Raw genomic sequence first — 22,947 nt, 5'->3', positions numbered from 1 at the left:
AACCTATGCACTCCCTTCCCTCTAGAATGTTTCAGCAGGGGTCCTCTAAGTAAGAAAGCTGGAATTAAAAGGAATAGTTTTAATGGGGAAACCCTGGCTAGGGAGATGCTTGATACCCTGAGGCTGTATGTCTAGCTAGGTCAGGCATAGCTCAGTGTCTGCATTTCATAGCAGATGTTTAGTTTGGAAAGTCCCCTGGCTACTTGGCTTCTAGAGCCCTCTCTCACCATGGGACTTCTCTGTGGGAGGACAGAACTCATCAATCACATTCTCCAAATGTCAAGTTCCTGCTGTGTAACCCCAGGAGAACCTTGCTTCCCATCTACATAACAGAAGTGAGGACCCCAGATTTGCTAGACAAAAGCTTGAACCTGTGGGGAAAGGTCCCCCCAGCTGGTCAGAGTTCCCAAAGAAGGCTACCACTGGGAGATGGATTGCAATATAAATAAATGGCACCCCCACCCTCTGGATATTTGTCATTTCACCCTTCCTTCTTTACCTGACAATCTCTTAAGAGATTCTTGGGGGGATGTAATACACCAGCCAGGAACTAAATTATATTCAACTTTCTCAAGTAGATTCTATTTCAGCTACGTTTGGGAAATGCTTAGCCAGAATTTGAGGTCACTGGAAGAGGTCATAGAATCACTCAGGTTCAGACTTGTGGAATTACTTACACTTTCCAGAACCTGTCATGCCTTCTTTGGTTCCAGGGCTTTATACCTGCTGCTTCTTGTGCTTTGGGGCTTCCTTCTTTCCCATCAGCCCTATCCACAGCACACACATGCATACACAAATATGCACACACGTATACACATGCATACATGCACACACACATGCACACACATGCATACACAAATGCACACACACATGCATACACACATGCATGCACACACACACGCACACACATTCACATGCATACACATACACGCATACATACACATGCATGCACACATGCACACACGCACATACACACATACATGCATACACATACGTGCATATGCACATGCATACACACACATGCATACACAGCATGGCTTCTGCTAGTCCTTCCAGAGTCTCTTGTAAAGCTTTTCCTGATATTCCAAGTCTCAAGCTAGCTACCCTCCATTTTTTTTTTTTCTTTTGAGACTGAGTCTCACACTGTCACCCAGGCTGGAGTGCAGTGGCACAATCTCGGCTCACTGCAACCTCCGCCTCCTAGGTTCAAGTGATTATCCTGCCTCATTCTCCCAAGTAGCTGGGATTACAGGCACCTGCCACCACGCCCAACTAATTTTTTGTATTTTTAGTAGAGACAAGGTTTCACTATGTTGGCCAGGCTGGTCTTGAACTCCTGACCTTGCCACACCCCCATTTTTACAGTTTTCTAACCATCGACTATTTTCCAGTCTTTTTTTTTTTTTTTTTTTTTGAGGGAGGGTCTCGCTCTGCATCCAGGCTGGAGTATGATAGTGCAACCATAGCACATTGCAGCCTCCTGGGCTCAAGAGAGCCTCCTGCTTTCAGCCTCCTGAGTAGCTGAGACTACAGGTATGTGCCACAACATCCGAGTAATTTTTAAAAATTATTTTATTTTTCTTTTTTTGAGATGGAGTCTTGCTCTGTTGCCCAGGCTAGAGTGCAGTGGTGCAATCTCGGCTCATTGCAAACTCTGCCTCCCGTGTTCAAGTGATTCTTGTTCCTCAGCCTCCTGAGTAGCTGGGATTACAGGTGCCCACGACCACACCTGGATAATTTTTGTATTTTTAGTAGAGACAGGTTTCACCATGTTGGCCAGGCTGGTCTCGAACTCCTGACCTCAAGTGATCCACCTGCCTCAGCCTCCCAAAGTGCTGGGATTACAGGCATGAGCAACCATGCCCTGCCTAAAATTATTTTTTGAATTATTAATTATACAAAAATCATTGGTTAAAAATCATTAAATTTTGTATTTGTAGTAGAGATGGGGTCTCACTATGTTGCCCAGGCTGGTCTCAAACTCCTGCTTAAGTGATCGTCCCACCTTGGCCTCCCAAAGTGCTAGGATTACAGACATCAGTCACTGTGCCTGGCCAAGTCTTTACCAATTGGCAATAAGCTCTCTGGTTGTCATTACAGTTCCAACGTGCCAGGCAACCAGTAAATGATCAATAAATATTGGCATTTTGGATGAATACATAGGTCATTAGTGCTACTGCTCTGCTTTGACTCTCATTCAGATTAGGAATGAGCTCCCCCTCCAAATAAGCAAGCAGACTAGAGACTATTTCCTGAGAGTGTAATTCCGATTCAATTCAGAATTTGTTTCATATGCTCAGGACTTGGCCCTCGGAGGGCTGGGGAGAGGGAAACAAGCAATACTAATTGTAATCTCTGCCTTCAATTTTCCTCTTTTTGAACGTAGTACTAGTGTTGGCCACCTCTCTGCACCGCTTCAAATCCCCCCGGTCCCTCCTCTCGCTCCATCAGTGCCTTGGTGACCACTTTCACGCAGGCTTTGCCAACTGCACATGTTCAAAGGCTCATGGGTGAAAGAGCACAGTGCATCCATGGAACTTCAAGAAATTCAGGGGAGCTGAAGCAAAGTTCATTCACGGTGGGGAGGAGCAGAGGCAGTGAGGGGAAGAAGTGAGGATGGAGGGCTCTGCAGGGGATGCAGCACGAAGGACCTTCCAAGAGTGCAAAGTTATGTATCCTGATGGCAAGGGGCAGCCATGGAAGATTTTGAGTAGGGAAGTGACTTGATCAGATTTATGTTTTTAAAAGATTCCTCTTGCTGCAATATGGGAAATTGACCTGAGGGGGCACAGCTGGAGGCAGAAGTCCAGTTGGTAATTAGACATTCTCAATCTGCCTATATGTGAACATCATTAAAGAAATACCCAGAGGAGGGGTCCAAATGTCACTTTTTTTTTTCTTCCAGGTCCCCTCAGTGATTCCTGTGTGCACCCAGGGTTGAGAACTACTGCATAAGAGGTCCTAGAAGATATCTGGTATGGCCAGAGTACAGAGGGACCGGAGGTAAGCCAGGAGAGATATGCAGAGCAAAGAGTTGAGGTCTCCATCTTCTGTGGGCAGCATCTGGCCTGTTCTGCTTCCTCTGATTCTCACCAAAGTGTTGGCCCAAATGATTTTTAAATTTGAATTCATTGCCATTATTAAAAATATATAGATGTCACACAAAATATCCAGATTTCTGCTCTTCTAAGAAACTTGGGAGGTCTGGCCACCCTGGGCCTGCATGCCCCCATGGCAATAAATCAAGCCCTGGCTGCTGCTTCAGATGTGGCATGGACTCTCCGAGCTGCCACAGCCCGGCCACTCTTTGTCAGTTCCCACCACTGCAGCCAAAAGCCAGCTGCTGTTTTTCATCTCTTACCCAGCCTGTTTGCTCATTTAAGCTAATTGTCTAGTCCCTGTTGAGATTGGAGTTTAGATCTCAAAAGCTAGACTCTACAGGGTGGGTAGGCCTGTTAATGATTTTGTTATTTATCCTGGAAGCACTGCAAAGGCATTGGAAGGTTTCACGTAGAGCAGCAATAACACAAGCAAATCTGATGTCGAAAGATCACTCTGGCTGGCCTTGGTGGCTGATGCCTGCGATCCCAGCACTTTGGGAGGCTGAGGCAGGAGGATTGCTTGAGCCCAGGAGTTGGAGACAAGGCTGGCAAGACCCTGTCTCTACAAAAAAAATTGAAAAGTTAACCAGGCACGGTGGAACACGCCTGTAGTCCCATATACTTGGGAGGCTAAGGTGAGGATTGCTTGAGCCTGGGAGGTAGAGGCTGCAGCAAGCTGTGATCATGCCACTGCATTCCAGCCTGGGCAACAGAGTGAGACCCTGTCTCAAAAAAAAAAAAAATTACTCTGGATTGTTTAAACTCCAGGTACAGCAGCTATTTGACTAGACAATAAGGACAAATCAAGACCGCCCCCAGTCTCCTCTGGCTCTTTTATAGAAAAACCTTTATTATATTCCTGTAGTTAATTTTCAGTAAGAATGGATATTTTCACCAATATTTTTTGTCAGAAATAACAGGAGAAACAGCAAGTTAGGATGAAAATGGAATTGAACTAGATAGTGAAAGGTTTGGATTTGAATCCTAAGTGACTTTGACACTGATTCTTTTACCTTGGCTATCCTCTTCTATAAAATAGAAATAATAATATTAGACTCTCCTAAGTATCTCACAGGGTCATTGGGAAGATTAAATTTTAAAAAATGACCAGTGTTTTATAACCTTCAAAGTGATTCATGGATGTAAAATATTGTTATCATTATTCATTTATTTACCAAACTCACACCCATTCCTACTGTGTATTTGGCCTGTGCTAAGCCTGGGGATGTAAAAATGAATGAGACCAACCTTAAAGGTCTATGGTCTGTTGGAAGTAGCAGTGATGTAAAGACATAATTATAGGTATATACTCAAAAGAATTTCAAACAGAGACTCAAACTCATGCTTGCATGCCAGTGTTCATGGCAGCGTTATTCACCATAGTCAAAAAGTGGAAACAGCCCAAGTGTTCATCAACAGATGAATGGATCAGAGTATGGTATGTATATTCAATGGAATATTATTCAGCCATATAAAGCAGTGAAGTTCTGACACATGCGGCAACATGGATGAGCCTTAAAAACATTACATTAAGTGAAATAAGGCAGACGCAAAAGGACAAATATTATATGATTCTACTTGTATAAAATATCGGGAACAGGCAAATTCATAGAGACAGAAAGGAGATTAGAGGTTACTAGGGTCTCGGGGGAGGTAGGAATGGGGATTTACTGCTTAATGGATACAGACTTTCTGTTGGGGGTGATGAAAAATTTTAGAAATAGTGATGATAGTTGCACAACATCGTGAATTTAATTAATGCCACTGAATTTATGCACATCAAAATGTTTAAAACGGCAAATTTTATGTTATATGTATTTAACTACAATAAAAAATAGCAAAAACAAATAAATGGGTCAGAGTTCAACTGAAGACAATAGAAAAAAGCGCAGAGTAAACCTAAAGAAAGAATAATGAAGGAAATAGGCCGGGCATGGTGGCTCATGCCTGTAATCCCAGCACTTTGGGAGGCCGAGGTGGGCGGATCACGAGGTCAGGAGATCACGACCATTCTGGCTAACATGATGAAACTCCATCTCTACTAAAAATACCAAAAAATATATATATATATATATTAGCCGGGCATGGTGGCACGATCCTGTAGTCCCAACTACTAGAGAGGCTGAGGCAGGAGAATCGCTTGAACCTGGGAGGTGGAGGTTGCAGTGAGCCGAGATCATGCCACTGTACTCCAGCCTCGGCGACAGAGCAAGACTGTCTCAAAAAAAAAAAAAAAAAAAAAGTATAATGAAGGAAATAATAAAGATAAGAGCAAATACCAATGAAATAGAAAACAAAGAAACAATAAGCTGATTCAGCTACTAAATAAATATGTAGTAATTATAATAAGATGTGCTAAAAGATGCCTCCAAAGTGATATGAAGAAACTCCTGAACTCCAGAAGGCTTCAAAAAAAAGACAAGCTTTTTGCAGTGTGGACTAGGGGAGGAGAGCAGGCATTTTCTAGGGCAAGGATGTGGTGACGACCATGGAGTCTGCCAAGCAGAGAGACTCTTGTTCTAGTCACCCATTGTTCCCTCTTCCTAGTCCAATGTCTCCAACCAGGGTACTTAGGAAATGTTTGCTAAGTGAATAAACATTTTCCTTTAGTTCTACAGTATGTCTTTTGTCTATCCATAAATTTTATGATATAAAATTTCTTATGCCCTTTATCTATAACTTTGGATGTCCAATCCCACACTACAGTCTTTTATGACATAGCTGTGTGATGCTATTTTATTTTGTTTTCTTTCTTCTAATAGAGACAGGGTCTTGCTATATTCCCCAGGCTGATCTCAAACTCCTGGGCTCAAGTCATCCTCCCACGTTGGTCTCCTAAAGTGCTGGGATTACAGACATGCACCACCCACTGCACCCAGCCTGTGATGCTATTTTCCTAAAGACACTACATGAGAAGCTCCTACCCTTTCTCCATTTCAGCTGCAAGAGGCTTTCAAAACCTAGGCCCGAAAGCTAAAAACTTCTGAACTGTTGAAATGGGGCCGGGCGCGGTGGCGGACGCCTGTAATCCCAGCTCCTCGGTGGGCTGAGGCTGGAGAATCACTTGAACCCGGGAGGCGGAGGTTGCGGTAAGCCAAGATCGTGCCATTGCACTACAGCCCGGGCAACAAGAGTGAAACTCCATCTCAAAAAAAGAAAAAAGAAAAAGAAAAGAAATGGAAATCCACATGCAACAATGGCTATCCAAATACCTTAAGGATACATTTGAGGGTGGGTGTACCCATCTTGTGCCCCATCTCCTAGAAATTGGTGTTTGCTGTGGGCAAATGAGGTGCCAGGAGAAGGTACTATTGCTGCCTAAGGGCTGCAGCACATGGTCGTGCAGGTTGTCTACTGTACAAGAGTTCCTGGCAGAAGCAGGGAGGGCCGCTGAAAAACAGCCAGTATTCCATTTACCAAGTCGTGCACCCTGGGGCTTCATCCACCCATATAAAAGAAGACTTTTTCTAATTAGTACAAATACGTCAGGCAGGTATGGGCTAATTGCAGCCTTGTGTCCCCAGCTGTCACCATTACTGTCCTGGCTAGGGGAGATTTAGTGTCTGACTCTGTCCCTTCAAAAGAGCCCCCTCAATTCTCTTCAGTGTCAAAGCATCTTTTCAGAAGATCCTTTCAAGCCCTTTGGTGAGTGACTAACCCACCACCGGCAGTCCACTAGTGGAGAATTACCTTCTGCCAAGAGACCTTAGTTCTGTAAAAAGGCAAAGAAAGAAAGATAAGCTGGGGCAAGAAAGAAAGATAAGCTGGGGCAAGAAAGATGAACTCATTCGGCCACGCTGCTCTCGCCCTGTGGTTGCTTCTTCTGCCACTAGATGGCGTCCTCGCCTAAGTACTGGAAACACTTTCCTGAGGATGGAATTTGAGAGAGGAAGCCGGGTGGCAGCCGCTGTCCGTGTGGAACGTTTAGCTGATCCCAGCTTCATTATTATGCGATTTGAAAATACCTGCTCATCCTGTCAAGAAATTTTATTGAGTGGAATAATAGTTTCATGGCACTCGTCAAGTTCATGCACAGCCTGTCTCCTTTTCTTCTCCCTCTGACTCCTGCAGTCAGCCGATGTTTAAACCCAGGAGACGCAGGTCAAGCCACAGGGAGCTCAGCTTCCTGACATCCACCTGAGAAATGCCAGGAGGTCTTACTGATAACATAATGGATGTCAGTTTAATAAATTCTGACTCAAGGTGACATATAGCTATTTACAGAGATATAACATATTAACATATATATTAACATCTATCATTTTAGCATTAATCATTTTGGCATCTTTTTATTTGAGGCATCATTTATATATTTAAATGTATATAAATGATGCCCCAAATAAATATACCATATACTTAAATCTATAAATATATAAATTTATTATTTATTTATATATAAATACATGGTATATTTATTATTTATATATTTATTTATTGTATATTTATTTAAATATATGAATGATGCCCCAAATAAACATACCATACGCTTCAAATGTGTGCCTTTAAATGTATTTAAAAGTGTGCCTTAAGTGTACGGTTCAGTGAGTTTAATAAATGTATACACCAGTGTAGCCACCGCCCCCATTAGGACACAGAACACTTCCATCACGCTGGTACATCGTCTTGTCCACCTTCAAAGTCAATTCCCATGAGCTGAAGAGGCTCAAGGCTCAGAGAAGAGCAAACAGTGGGTGAAGGGAGTGTGTGGCCTTCAGGCTAATGTGCACTGTAAGAGGCTAAATGAGACTCTTGATCACTCACAGCCTCTGTTTTGTATTTTCCTAGAAAAATCAAGTAATCATTTATTTTTAAGGAAAACAATGGCATTTTAAGAGCCACCTCATTTTACCTGACATTTTATTAATTTTTCTTTCACATATATAAATGCACAAAATTCTGTAAAATATGTTTAGTCATCACTTCATGATTTGGTTCTTGTGACTTTTTTTTTCACTATGCAGTTGTCAGGATGCAGCTGAGAAAATTATCAGAGCTATTCAGTGAGATCAATTGTGTATTTTGAAAATAATTTTTCCTGAAGAGCCTGATATGGTTTTGCTCTGGGTGCTCTTGGGTGTCCCTACCCAAATCTCATCTCAAATTGTAATCCCCAGGTGTCGAGGGAGGGACCTCGAGGTAATTGGATTATGGGGGCGGTTTCCCCCGTGATGTTCTCATGATAGTGGGTGAGTTCATGAGATCTGATAGTTTAAAAGTGGCACTTCCCCCCTCACTCTCTCCTGCCAACACGTAAGACGCCTTGCTTCCATTTTACCTTCTGCCATAATTGTAAGTTTCCTGAGGCCTCCCCAGCCATGCAGAACTGTGAGTCAATTAAACCTCTTTTCTTTATAAATTACCCAGTCTTGGGTGTTCTTTATAGCATGTGAAAACAGACTAATACAGGGCCAATCCAAGCATTCTTCAGCTCAGGAGTTTAACTCATTTGTCAGCTTACACTAGCTGTGTCTTTATTACTATGCTAGAAAAATGCGATGATTTCTCCTAAAAGATTGACTTCTTTAATATAAACTTTTAATGGAAGCATAACATACTTACAGAGAAACACACAGCTCAATGAATTTGCCAAAAGTGAACACAACCATGTAATCAGTGCTTAGATCAAGAAACAGAATATTATCAGAACCCCAGAAACCCTTCTAGTCACCCCAAGGGTAACCATTATCCTTTTAAAACCATAGATGAATTGCACTTGCTTTTGAATTTTCTATCAATAACATAAAATAAGAAGTACTGTTGTGTGCCTGGCTTTCATCACACAATATTAACATCCACGTTGTTGTGTGTACTTGTAGTTTGATATTTCTCTTGCTGTATTGTATTCCATTATGTGACTATGCCACAGTCTATTCATTTCACACACACACAAGCAAATATATATATATATATATACAGGGTCTTGTTCTGTCGCCCAGGCTGGAGTGCAGTGGCATGATCCTGGCTCACTGCAGCCTAGAACTTCTGGGCTCAAATGATCCTCCCACCTCAGCCTCCCGAGTAGCTGGGACTACAGGTGTGCACCACCACACACAGCTAATTTTTTTAGACACTGGCTCTCCCTATGTTGCCCAGGCTGGCCTTGAACTCCTGGGCTCAAGCAATCCTCCCACCTTGGCCTCCAAAAGTTCTGGGATTACAGGCATGAGCCACTGTGCCTAGCCTCGTTTCACTATTGATGGACATGTAAATTATTTCGGTTATTAGTTATTACAAATAATGCTCCTATAAAATTCTTTGAAAATATCTTTTCATGAACACTGTTACGCATTGCTGGGTCATAGGATACACATTTGTTCAGCTTAAATTGATGCTGCCAAACTGTTTCTCAGTGTGGTTCTACCAATTTACATCCCCACCAGCAGTGTATAGAGTAGCAGTTGCTCCAATCTGATAACATTTGGTATAACTAGTCTTTTTCATTTTGGACATTCTGGTGTGTGCAGCAGTATCTCACCAGGCTTTGATTTGCATTGCCCTGAAGACTAATCAAGTTGAGCATTTTTTTTTAATGTGCTATATTGGCTATTTTGATATTCTGTTTTATAAAGTGCTGTTGAAGTCTTTTACCAATTTACTGCAAAATATTTGAATAGGCACTTTACAAAAATTTAATTTTTTCTTTATTTTTAGTTATTCATTTTGAGATAATTTTAGACCTCAGGAAAAAGCCTACAAAAAATCTTGTGTTTCCTTCATCTGGCTTGATATCTCGATATCTTACATAACTGTAGCTAATCTCAAAATCAAGAAATTAACATTGGTACCCATCTTCAGAGCTTATTAAAATTTTAACAATTGTCTCGCTAATGTCTTTTTCTGGACCAGGAATCAAGCCAGGATCACACATTGTATTTACTTGTCATGTCTCCTTAAGTCTCCATTAACCTAAGGCAGTTCTTCAGTCTCTTTCATGACCTTAACGTTTTTGAAGAGAACTGGCCAGTTAGTTTGTAAAATGCCCTCAATTTGTATTTGTCTAAAGGAAACACTCAAGTTAAATATGGTTATGGATCTTTGCAAGAAATAATGTATCCTTCTCAGTTCATATCAGGAAGAACATAATGTCAATATACTTTATCAGTGGTAAAGTTAGCTTGGATCATTTGGTTAAGGTGGTATCTGTCTTGTGTCTCCACTGTACTGTTACTATTTTATTTCTTTTGTAGTTAATAAATATATAATGAGGCAATATGTAAATATCCTGTTCTTCTCATGCTTTTGCTCCATAGTGCTTTTACTTCATTGCTTCTCTATATGATCTTGCTATGAGCCCTTTTTTGATACATGTATTGTAAATATCTTATCCTACTCTAAGTCTTGCTTACTCACTCTCTTAGTGTCTTGATGAGCAGAAATTCTTAGGTTTAATATAATTAAATTTATTTATTTTTCTTTATGGTTAGTCTTTTTTATGTCCAGTTTAAGAAATCAAACCTTCACCTACCACAAGGTCATGAAGATATTAACCTATGTGTTCTTCTAAAAATTTGTTTTCCTTTTCATGTTTGAATGGCCAATCTATTTGTGATTCATTCTTATTTAAATAGGTATCAAAATTCATTATTTTTTCACATGATATCCAACTGATCTAGCATCATTTATAGAAAAGTCTGTCTTTTCCTCACTACACTGCCAACTTTGTCATAAATCAGGTGACCAAAAAGGTGAGGGCCTGTTTCTGCCCTCTGTCTTCCATTCCGTTTGTCTATTTCTCTATCTGTATATGAATACCACACTGACTTTAAGTGTCATATTGTTGAGTCTTGATAGTTTTATATCTCTGGCATTGATCTTTTTCTTCAAGATAGACTTTGCTCTTTTTGGTCATTTGCATTTTGGTCTAAACTTTAGGATAGGTTTGTCAGTTTCTATATACATACCTCAAACTCTTGATGAGATTTTTTGGCTCATTTGAATTTATAGATCAATTTGGGAGCATTACATATTTACCATATTAAATCATAAGTACCTTCCTCCATTATATCTTCTTTATTTTTCTCAATATAATATTTTTCTTTTTTGAGATGGAGTCTGCTCTGTCGCCCAGGCTGGAGTGCAGTGGCACGATCTCGGCTCACTGCAACCTCCACCACCCGGGTTCAAGCAATTCTCGTGCCTCAGCTTCCCAAGTAGCTGGGACTACAGGTGCAAGCTACCATGCACAGCTAATTTTCACATTTTTAGTAGAGACAGAATTTCACCATGTTGGCCAGCCTGGTCTCTATCTTCTCACCTCAAGTGATCCACCTGCCTCAGCCTCCCAAAGTACTGGGATTACAGGTGTGAGCTGCCGTGCACGGCCCTCAATAACATCTTATAATTTTCAGCGTAGTGGTCTTATACAACTTCCATTGATTTATTCCTAGGCATTTGATGTTTGACAATTTATTTTTAAAACATGACTACACAAGAAGAGAGTAGCATAGAGCAGTGGTTCTCAATGGGAAGTTATTTTTGTCACCCAGGACATGTATGGCAATGTCTGGAGACATTTTTGGCACAACTTAGGGGTGGTGCTACAGGTGTCTAGTGGATAAGCAGAAATGCTGCCTAACATCCTCCAATGCCAGGACAGCCGCCCCACAACAAAGAAACATCCAGCCCAAAATGTCCACAATGCTATTCTCGGGAAATCCCAGGATAAAGTTAAGAACTTCCAGAAAGATATCACTTCATAGTCATTATTTTTATACACTGTTCATGGATTTTTATATTTCACACGAAGTGATTTACAGTGACATTTTCATCATATTAAAGTTAGGTTTTATTACTGGGGTGTGAATAAAATGTACTGTGTTCAGTTTATAAAAAGATGTTATAATTGTTGGGAGATAATTCTCCATGGCTTCTGTGTTTCTGGAAACCTTCTGAGCAAAAGGCATTGACAGTTTGGTTCACAGATATTTGCGTAACAGACAGTCTTGGAAAGATAAAGATAGTGACTCCCTGCAAAGAGATTTGGAGCTGCCTCTTCCTGAGATATTCCAGGGTAACAGAGCTAGAGACTGTGCCCTTTATTCCCTGAAGATTTGCTTACATTCTCCAGGGAGGGGCCAGGCACGATGGCTCACACCTGTAATCTCAGCACTTTGGGAGGCCAAGGCGGGAGGATCGCTTGAGGCCAGGAGTTTGAGACCACCCTGGGCAACATAGTGAGACCGCACCTCTACTTTTATTTAAAAAAAAAAAAATTCTGTTTTTTAAACCCAGGAGGGCTGGGCATGGTGGCTCACACCTGTAATCCCAGCATTTTGGGAGGCCAAGGTGGGTGGATCACCTGAGGTCAGGAGTTCGAGACCAGCCTGGCCAACATGAGGAAACCCCATCTCTACTAAAAATACAAAAATTAGCCAGGCATGGTGGTGCATGCCTATAATCCCAGCTATTTGGGAGGTTGAGGCAGGAGAATTGCTTGAACCTGGGAGGCAGAGGTTACAGTGAGCCGAGATTGTACCATTGCACTCCAGCCTGGGCGACAAGAATGAAATTCAGTCTTAACAACAACAACATCCAGGAGGATAGGCAAATTTGTGAGCAGTCTCCTTCTAAGATGGGGGTTTCTGAGGTTCAATGTTCTTCAGCTGTGACATAGACCCACTGTCTGCTCAGTATCCACCTGGGCCTGCCTCCACATGGCCCCTATGCGACTTGGAGGTAAAAGAGCACCTACGTAAACATGCTGCTCATGCTGCCAGCTGCACTGTAAGAAACTGTCTAAATCTGTTTGGGTGTGTTTTCTCCTTACTGGTTGAATCTATGGAAGATTGGTAAATTGACCTAACAGCTGCAGTAATCTCTGCTGCTTAGGGATTGCTTGATAATGACCCATTAGCAAGGCCTACTGCCAATGTAGGAACGGGAGGAGGCACTACTAGTGTCATATATTCGCTTTCTCCATCCAGTAGTGATGACAGGGAAGTGCTGCTGGGTAAGGCAAAATTATGTCTCCACCAACAGTTCCCCAAACCTGCCTTTTAGGTCGATGGGTTTGAAGTGCTGGCCCTGAGGAGTGCTGGCCCCAAGAAGCCAAAAGCCACGATGTCACTATTTATATTAAAATTCATGAGTTTGTTGTAGTCACCAGTAGGCCTCCCTGTGTCTACCAGGATGCAGAAGGTAACAACATAGGGCCTGGTTCCATCCCACTCAATGTTTGAGACTTATTTCCTGGAGGCTGGGTCCTAGTTTTATTCTTGGGGTCTGGAGTCTCCTGCAATGACTGGGTCTTTGTTAATTAACTTCAGCACAACTGCCTCCCTTCCCTTCTTGCATGAGGCTTCTCAGACCTCTAGTGGACTTTTCCATCCATCTGCCAGACCTACCCAGACTTGCTCGAACTTAGCAGTGGCCACAAACTTAGCTCAAGCTGAAAGCTCTACTACAAAAACCTGTGTGAAAGAGCTGAGTGATGATGCTGACTCTCGCCCTGGACTATTTGCACCTGCTTTGTTTTTGAAAATAGCCAACTTAACTGCAGTCACTTCAGCGCAATCCACATCCACCTAGAGTATTTGTGAAAACAAATGAGACCATGTTGACCCCTATGATCAGAGCTTATTTTCATAATGATGGCTTGGTTTGATGACGCTTGAATATGAGCTGCGGCTCAGCAGCAGAAGGGCACAACCTCAAAAAGCAGATGTTTTTTAAAAAGCCAATAATTGAATTAAAAAAGGCTTCCTTGTCAGCTGTCATGCATCTGAGTAAAGGGTGGGGTAGGACACTTCCTTGGAAGCAATGATCTGCAAATGCATTATTTGACTGTCAAACTATGCTGAACTTTATACTGATATGATGCAAATGATCAACCTCCCTGTGGTCAAATAAGATTTCTCTTTTTGTTGAGCTGCAGCAGTTCATGGCAAGCAAAACAGGTTTTGGGGAAGGAAAGAAAAGGTGTCACTCCTTTGGGGCAGGAAAAAACAGAAATACCAAATGCTGATGCTATTTCTTAGTTACATTTTCTTTTCTTTTCTTTTCTTTTCTTTTTGAGATGGAGTCTGGCTCTGTCGCCCAGGCTGGAGTGCAGTGGCACGATCTCGACTCACTGCAAACTCCACCTCCTGGGTTCATGCCATTCTCCTGCCTCAGCCTCCTGAGTAGCTGGGACTACAGGCGCCCGCCACCACGCCCGGCTAATTTTTTGTATTTTTAGTAAAGATGGGGTTTCACCGTGTTAGCCAGGATGGTCTCAATCTCCTGACCTCGTGATCCGGTCGCCTCGGCCTCCCAAAGTGCTGGGATTACAGGCGTGAGCCACCGCGCCCAGCCCTTAGTTATGTGTTCTGTAGAATATTAGATTTTACCCTTGATGGGAGTGGGGTTGGGGGTGTCGCTCGCTGTGTCTGTAGATCAGGTAAACGAGAAGTTCTGAGAATATCTAATATCTGATATCTAGAAGTGATATAAACTGGGCAATACCTCTTCCCAAACAGCAGTAGAGTTCATCGAGTAAAGAGTATTACAGTGCTGGCTGGGCGTGGTGGCTCACGCCTGTAATCCCAGCACTTTGGGAGGCCAAGGCAGGCGGATCACCTGAGGTCGGGAGTTCGAGGCCAGCCTGACCAACATGGAGAAGCCCCGTCTCTACTAAAAATAAAAAATTAGTTGGGCGTGGTGGTGCATGCCTGTAATCCCAGCTACTCCGGAGGCTGAGGTAGGAGAATCACATGAACCCAGGAGGCGGAGGTTGCAGTGAGCTGAGATCGCACCATTGCACTCCAGCCTGGGCAATAAGAGCAAAACTCTGTCTCAAAAAAAGAAAAAAAAAAGATTACTACAGTGCCAAAAGCGGACCTTAGTCAAGAAGCTGTGCTGATCGAAGGCATGTTGCTTATCAGTTACCTTGCTATGCCATACATTATTTAGAGGCCCAGGTTGGATGTGGAGCAAGCTGTGGGTGCCACCTTTTCCTTGGAGACCATGATCTGTGACTTTCTTAAGGTCACCAGTTAGGAAATGGTAAAGTTGAGATTCAAACTCCTATTTTTATTTTGGAATTTAGTGAGGTTTTCTTTGCAAATAAATATGTTGTCAGTTTTTGTAAATGTTTAGTAGACAACTGAAAAAAATAGCCTTTAATAGTAAAATGAAGCATTATTAAAAACGCTTGTTCTTGTAGATAGAGTAAATTTTCATCTTTAGGGATATTGAGGCAAAATATTTATTTGCTTAATGAAAATTAACATCTGAATTAGTCTTAAGATTTACTGGAAAATAAAACATGAAGAATTATTGGTGTTAAGCTATTAATCTGCTATGACAGCTGTCATCTTAGATCTAACACCAGAAAACTGTTGGTAAAAATCTGCAATTTGGCTGGGCCTGGTGGCTCACACCTGTAATCCCAACACTTTGGGAGACTGAGGCTGGAGGATCACCTGAGCCCAGGAGTTTGAGACCAATCTGGGCAATATAGTGAGACCCCATCTACAAAAAATAGAAAAAAATAGGTGGGCATGGTGGGCATGCCTGTGGTCCCAGCTGAGGAGCCCAGCTCAGGAGGCTGAGCCAGGAGGATCACTTAAGCACAGGAAGTTGAGACTTCAGTGAGCGGTGATTGCACCACTGCACTCCAGCCTGGGTGACAGAGTGAAACCCTGTCTTAGAAAAAAAAAAAAAAAGAAAAGACAGGAAAAGAAAATAAGGTGTTTTCTGTGAACTCTAGTCCAGTTCATAAATATTAATTCTGCCTTATGAATAATAATATTCAGATTTGTCCATTTTTGGCCTGTTTTAATCTATGAAAGACAAAGCAGAAGCTGTTTAAAATTTACTTTTGCTTCATACTGTAAAACTTAAAAAATACTTTCTTCTTTGACCTCTTAGGTGTTATGTTTTTTATGTTCCCGAATTTTTTTTACAGTTCTATATAATTTTTTATGCTTACTCATCCTTGAAGGTTGAAAACTCTATCCATGCTTTGCATTTGTTCCAATATGGGATGAGCTATTTTTTTTTTTTTTTTAATCTGGCCTTACTGAATCAATGAGCTAATTCTTTTTGGCTCCCTGCCTGTCTATTTTGATGCTCTTAGAATCTTCCTCTCATTATCCTAGGCTGCAGGGTTGGGTACCTTCCAGCAGCTTGAAAGGATGGTGGAGGAAGCCATCTGGCAAGGAAAGTCACCCTGGCAAAGTTTCTTCTCAAGGCTTTGCTAACCCACTGTCCCAAGGAGCCAAAGGTTATCTGGCCTCTAGTCTCTCCTCCTCACTGGCCAGCAGCCAGACTGGACGTGGCCTGGCCATCCTCCTGAGACTATCATTGCCAATATTGTAACAGTGAGAGAAATCGAACATAGCTGACTCCATCTTGCTTCTGACCTCACAAGCTAACTGCCTTCGTGCATTCCTGCATGTAGACTAAGCTAATCATGGAAAGAATTTAGATTATAGTTTAACTGTAGAACTAATGATTACCTCTGTTTTGAAATAGACCCCTGAGGAGATAAGGAAGTATGCACACAACATTTAAACAATGCTGTCTTGACGATTTATAGCAATAACGTGGACCTGACAAGCATTTGACCATGAACAAAGAAGTTTTGCAACCTCCTTGGAGCCCTGCTGATGCCCAGATGTCTGTGGTCACCAGTCACCTCTAGACCTTAAACCCTCTCTGTTCTCCCTTCCCCTAACATAAAAGGAGCCAAAAAAATCCATGAACTTAAGATGATTCTTTAGGACACTAGGCCACCATTTTCTCAGTTTGCTTGCTCCCCCCAAAAAAGGCATCTTCCAGCCGGGTGCAGTGGCTTAAACCTGTAATCCCAGCACTTTGTTTCTCCGGTTTTTGAGATAGGAGGGGCCCTCTAGTAGTGTCAACTTGAGTATAGTGTACCCACAGTTTTATTCCAGCAAACTTCACTGATGAGTGGGTATTCAGCAACATCTCAAACAATCCCATTCACTTGTTCCTTCTAGGTTTCATTCCACAGTCACCCCTTGTCAACCCTGCCCAGTTCCACTGAAAGTAGCCAAATGAGAGACAACATCCTGTTGTCCCCAACTCCACAAGATTATGGAATGAACCTTTGATACTGGGGAATCATAACAGTGAAAGAAATCTAACATAGCTGACTCCATCTTGCTTCTAACCTCACAAGCTAACTGCTTTTGCTCATTCCTGCCTGTAGGCCAAGCTAATCATGGAAAGAATTTATTTTATATTTTAACTGTAGAACTAATGACTATCTGTCTTTTGAAACAGACCTCTGAGGAGGTAAGGAAGTATATACACAAGTAACAATGCTATCTTAAAGATTTATAGGAAAAGGGTGGATCTGACAAGCAGTTAACTATGAACAAAGAAGATGTGCAACCTCCTTGGACCCCTGCTGATGCCCAGATGTCTGTGGTCACCAGTCACCTCTGGACTTTAACTCCTTCCCTGTTCCCCTTTCCCCCAACATAAAAGGAGCCTAAAAATCTATCGACTTAGGGTGCTTTAGAACACTAGTCCACCATCGTCTTGGTTTACTGGCTCCCTGAAACAAAGTCATCTTCCTTGCCCCAACACCTTGTCTCTCAACTTGTTGGCTGCTGTGCAGTAAGCAGTATGAGCTTTGGACTCAACTGCAGTATCAGAGGGGAGACTTGCCACTCTGGGAAAAAAAAAAAATCCCCTATTTGCATGTCTTGGGCCATTTCAGTGAGTATTTAGAGAGGAGATTCAGAAGTCTAGGCTAAAACCCAATTTTACCTGGCAGTGTTCTGCTTGTCTATCGCTCCAAAAAATAACACTCAAAATTCAGGGGTGTGAAACAATCACAATCATTTATTATTATCCCTCATGATTCTGGTGATTGACTGGGCTCAGCTAGTTAGTTCCCACTCAGAATGTGTCAACTGGCTACCATGAGACAGCGATCATACTGGAGTGGCCTTGAAGGCTTCCTAGTCACATGTCTGGACTAGGGACAGGGAAAATTCAAACTGCTGGGGCATGAAACAGCCAAAGCTCCTTGACTCTTTATTTTCATGGGTTCTATTTACATGATCTCTGCAACATGGTGGTTTCAGGGCTGCTGTACTTATATACTCCAAAGGCACATGTTCTGAGCAAGAGAGCTAACCGATGCCTAGAGCTAGATGACCAGGTCTCCTTTTAAGACCCAGTTTTGAAAGTCACATAGCATTACTTTGGTTGTGCAGTCACAGAAACCCATCTAAGAAGCCTACCTGGGTTCAAGGGGAAAGGACTTAGATGCCACCTCTTGATTGAGGTGGGGGGCAGGGTTTTTGGAAGAGCACATGGGACTGAACATATTGCTGCTGCAATTCTGAAAAATACAATCTGCAGCAGGAAGTTTAATGCAACTTGTAGAATTAATAAATGATTGTATACCATTAATAGTAACACTTCTTGACACCTACTCTATGAGAGTATCTAACTCATAGAACCGTGTGAGGATTAAATCATTAATATCATATATTTAAAGCACCTAGAATACTGACTGGCACATAGTGAGTGCACACAGTAAGTAAATGTTAGCTGTACTCTATAGTTAAGAAAAATTAGAAGTCCGTAACTATAGTATTAACTAATTACCCTTCCCCATCATTCAATTCTCAGTTGTTCATTCTGCTATTCCCTTTTTTTAGAAAAAAGTTTCTTGGTTTATGTCCTTGTTTAGGTGGAAAAGCTTTCACCATCTGAAAACTTCTTAAGAAAAGGTACATGGGAGATAAATATTTTGAAATTGTACGTGTCTGGAATATATTTACCCCCACATTTGACTGCTAATTTGTATGTGTATGAGAATCTATGTTAGAAATAATTTTCTCTCAGCATTTTATTTACTTATTTATTTAATTTATTTAGATACAGAGTCTCGCTCTATCACTCAGGTTGGAGTGCAGTGGTGCCATCTTGGCTCACTGAAACCTCCAGTTCCCACGTTCAAGTGATTCTCATGCTTCAGCCTCCTGAGTATCTGGGATTACAGGTGACCACCACCACGCTTGGCTAATTTTTGTATTTTTTAGTAGAGATGGGATTTCACCATGTTGGCCAGGCTGGTCTTGAACTCCTGTCCTCAAGTGATCCACTCACCTTGGCCTCTCAGAGTGCTGGGATTACAGGTGTGAGCCACTGCACCCAGCCTACTCTCAGCATTTTAAAGACATTATTCCATTGTCTTTCAGTTTCATGTGTTGCTACTGAGAAATCAGATGCCATTCCGATTCTGGATCCTTTATGTGAAACCTTATTTCCTCCTGGGTACTTGTAAGATCTTCCCTATGTCCTCAGTCTTCTAAAGTTTTATCACAATGTGCCTTGGTGTGGTTCTGGTTTTGTCCATTGCACTGTGCTCAGTGAGCACTTTCAATGTGGAAATTCATGCTCTTTAGTTCTCAAAATATATAATTGAATTATTTAATTCATTTCTTCCCCTGTTTCCCAGATGTCCAAGGCTGGCTTTCTAACCTTCTTATCCTTTCTTGTTTCTTTCTCTTCTCTTTGCTTTCTGTCTATGCATTCTAGGATATTTTCTAACTTTATCTTCTTAACATTCTACTCAGTTTTTTATTTTTGCTATCAGATTTTTAATTTAAAAGAGCTGTGTTTGGTTCTATGAGTGTTCCTTTTTTAGGGTATTTATTTATTTACTTATTGAGATAGTGTCTCGCTATGTCACCCAGGCTAGAGTGCAGTGGCTGTTCACAGGTGTGGTCATAGCCTCAAACTCCTGGGCTCAAGTTGTCCTCCTGCCTCAGCCTACCAAGCAGCAGGGACTACAGGCTCATGTCATCGCACCCAGCTTTTCTGTTTTATTTGATCTTTCTCAGAGAAGATCAATAATAGATTTCTCAGTTTTCTTCTCCCCCTATACTCTTTTTCTTCCTTTTCTCTTTTTTCCTGTTAGCATGTTTTGGGTTCTGTTTTTAATGTCAGATCCTTCCCCTCCATTGTGATGACCTTCAGCTGCCTGCTCTTACTTAAGTGTGCCAGATTTAGCAACAAAAAGAAAGAAAAAAAAGACAGGACATCTGGTTAAATTTGAATTTTAGATAAACAATGAATAATTTTTAGTATAAGTATGTCTCATGCAATATTTGGACATACTTATAGTACATAAGTATTTTATATTTTAGTAAAACATTACTTGGTGTTTAACTGAAAATCAAATCTAACTAAGTGTCCTGTATTTTATCTCGCAACTCTAAGAGTGAGGTCTACAAAGCTGCCTGGAAGCCCTGAGTGCGTGTGTAAGTGGGTGGGGCTTGACAAGGGTGAGTTTACCAACAGGTTGCTCCAGTTTCATTGCATAAATGATTACATCTCTTCAGGTCTTTCCTCTTAGATTCCCCAGAGGAAAGTATTCCAAACTCTCCATCCCGGTGAGTTTGAACTTGGCTGCCAGAGTTCTAGGAGCCAAGCGGGAAGAATACCAAGCAGCTCAGTAGACATCATCTTAAGTTTCATATGGCTCTTCAATTTCAGTACAGTAGCCCTAGTCTTGTGTTAATCTCATGGCCTTGATGAAAGATGGCTGCAAATTCTTTGCACCCTCCCACCCCTCCCCACTCAGGGATGGAGCCTAATCCCCTTGCCTTAAATCTAGACTGGCCCTAGTGACTGGCATGATTTATAGAATGCAACAGAAATAATGTTCAACAGCTTCCAAGCGTGCATAGGAAGGCTTGTAACTTCTGCCTGGATGTCTTGGAGTATCCTTTCTGGAAACCCTGAGCCTCCATGAAGGAAATCTGACCCTGAGCCTGCCATGTGAAGGGGCATGTGTAGATGCTCTAGTTTACCGTGCCAGTTGAGGCCAACCTTCCAGCTCTTCTTATCATGGTACCCAATATGTGAGTTCTCCAGACTGGCCCATCTGCCAGCTGGATAACACCAAGTGACCTTTCTTGATGCCAGGTGGAACAGAAGAATTGCTCAGTTCAAATTCAGACCCACAAAATCATGAGATATAATGGTCACTGTTTTATGTAACCTTCAAGTGTTGGGGTGGTTTTTTAGGCAGCCTTAGATAACCAGAACACCTCGACTACATCTGGTGTCCCCATTCCAGAGAGCCACTGCATGATTCTTCAGAGAACATGCTTCCAATCATCCATCCCCGTGGAAGAGGGACAGTGGCCGCTGTGCAGTGTTGGGGATGCTGACTGCTTCTTGTACAGACTTACAAGAAATCGTCCTGGGTTTAGTCTCACCTACACACCCACTTTCAGACACATCCAGTGCAGCAAACTCTCCTATCCCGAGAAATCCTACTGTCATGTTGCTTCTCGGTTTTCCCTACTCCTGGTTTGGAAGTCGGCTTTCTGAGGTCTGTTAAGTCAGTTATCACCTGTCCATGTGCTTTCCAGGTTCCAAACTCTTATTATTTTTCCTCTCTTGTTCCCTTGTCCTTGTGAGATTTTTAATTTTTTTTTATTTAAAAAAGTGGTTTTTTTAGGGGGGTGGGGTGGGGACAGAGTCTCACTCTGTCACCCAGGCTGGAGTGCAGAGGCATAGCTCACTGCAGCTTCAAACCCCTGGGCTCAAGTGATTTTCCTGCCTCAGCCTCCCCAGTAGCTGGGACTAGAGGCGTGCGTCACTAGGCTTGGCTAATTTTTTTTTTTTTTTTAAAGAGACATGGTGGGTGGGAGAGAGAGTCTCATTATGTTGCCCAGGCTGATCTCGAACTCCTGACCTCAAGCCATCCTCCCACCGTGGCCTTCCAACGTGCTGGTGTTACAGGCGTGAGCCACAGCACCCAGCCCTATCTTTAATTTAAAGGCTCCTTGGAGTGGAATTTCAACAATTATATTAATTTTTTAAATACTCTTAGATCAGGTTTCCTGGAAACAGAGCCTGACCCTAGGATTCTTGTGCAAGTGCTGTAGTGAGGGTATTCTCGAGGGAAGCCTCCGAGTAAGTGAGGGAAATAGGATAGGCCAGAGGGAGAAACTGAGCAAAGATATGGTTTCTGATGAAGTTTATCCTCAGTCTGATCCCATGGGAACTCTGGCATATGAAGGGTACCACAGATTTACTCCTGGCCTTTTATAAGCTAAAAAAGTTAGCCTCTGGCCATGGCTTCCTCAGTCTGGTCTGAGTGCAGATGTCAGCAGATGGGGGCAATGAAGGGGCAGTGACCTGGGGCTGGATGCACCCACCTAGTAAAGGTTATTTACGCGGGGTGCCAACGCATCTACTTCATTCCTAAACTTTATTTTTTTCATGTAGCTTAATTTTTTCTTTCTTTTTCTTTTTTAGGGACAGGTTTTCGCCATGTAGCCCAGGATAATCTCCCAAACTCCTAGCCTCAAGCAACCACCTGGGCCTCCCAAAGTGTTGGGATTACAGTCTGAGCCACCTCACCCGGCCTAATTGTTGCTTGTAAGGGATGCAGTGTCTCTCTAATCTTGCTTAAGAAATGAATTATCTGTATTTCATTTTTTTTCCTACTGTTTGCCCTTTAATTTTTTGTTTTGTTTTGTTTTTGTTTTTGTTTTTGTTTTTGTTTTGAGACAAGGTCTCACCCTGTCGCCCAGGCTGGAGTGCAGTGGTGCAGTCATAGCTCACAGCAACATTGAACTCCTGGGTTTAGAGTGATCCTCCCGCTTCAGCCTGGCTAGTAGCTGGGACTACAGGCGTGGCTATGCACCCGGCTAATTATTTATTTATTTTTTGTTTTCTTTTCTTTTTTTCTTTCTTTTTCTTTTCTTTCTTCCTCTTTTTTTTTCTTTTCTTTTTTTTTTTTTAGACAATGTCTCACTCTGTCGCCCAGGCTGGCGTGCAGTGGCGCAATCTCAGCTTACTGAGCCTCTGCCTCCCGGGCTTGGGTGTTTATCCCACCTCATCCGACTGAATAGCTGGG

The 22,947-nt window shown here is 42.2% G+C and overlaps 1 protein-coding gene across 3 annotated transcripts in view; it reads left to right on the top strand.

Annotated features, from left to right (window-relative positions):
* Window positions 1-22,947, top strand: part of ANXA4 (annexin A4) — a 185,743-nt gene that overhangs the window by 73,948 nt on the left and 88,848 nt on the right. For all 3 annotated transcript variants that reach the window (XM_034953318.3, XM_024927721.4, XM_063594890.1), the window contains one exon: window positions 2,906-3,003. The gene's annotated coding sequence lies outside the window, so the exon portion shown is untranslated. The remainder of the gene's footprint in view (window positions 1-2,905; window positions 3,004-22,947) is intronic.

This window comes from Pan paniscus, chromosome 12 (genome assembly GCF_029289425.2).
Source record: "Pan paniscus chromosome 12, NHGRI_mPanPan1-v2.0_pri, whole genome shotgun sequence".
NCBI classification, from domain to species: Eukaryota; Metazoa; Chordata; class Mammalia; order Primates; family Hominidae; genus Pan; species Pan paniscus.
This window is presented reverse-complemented; position numbering and strand designations above follow the sequence as displayed.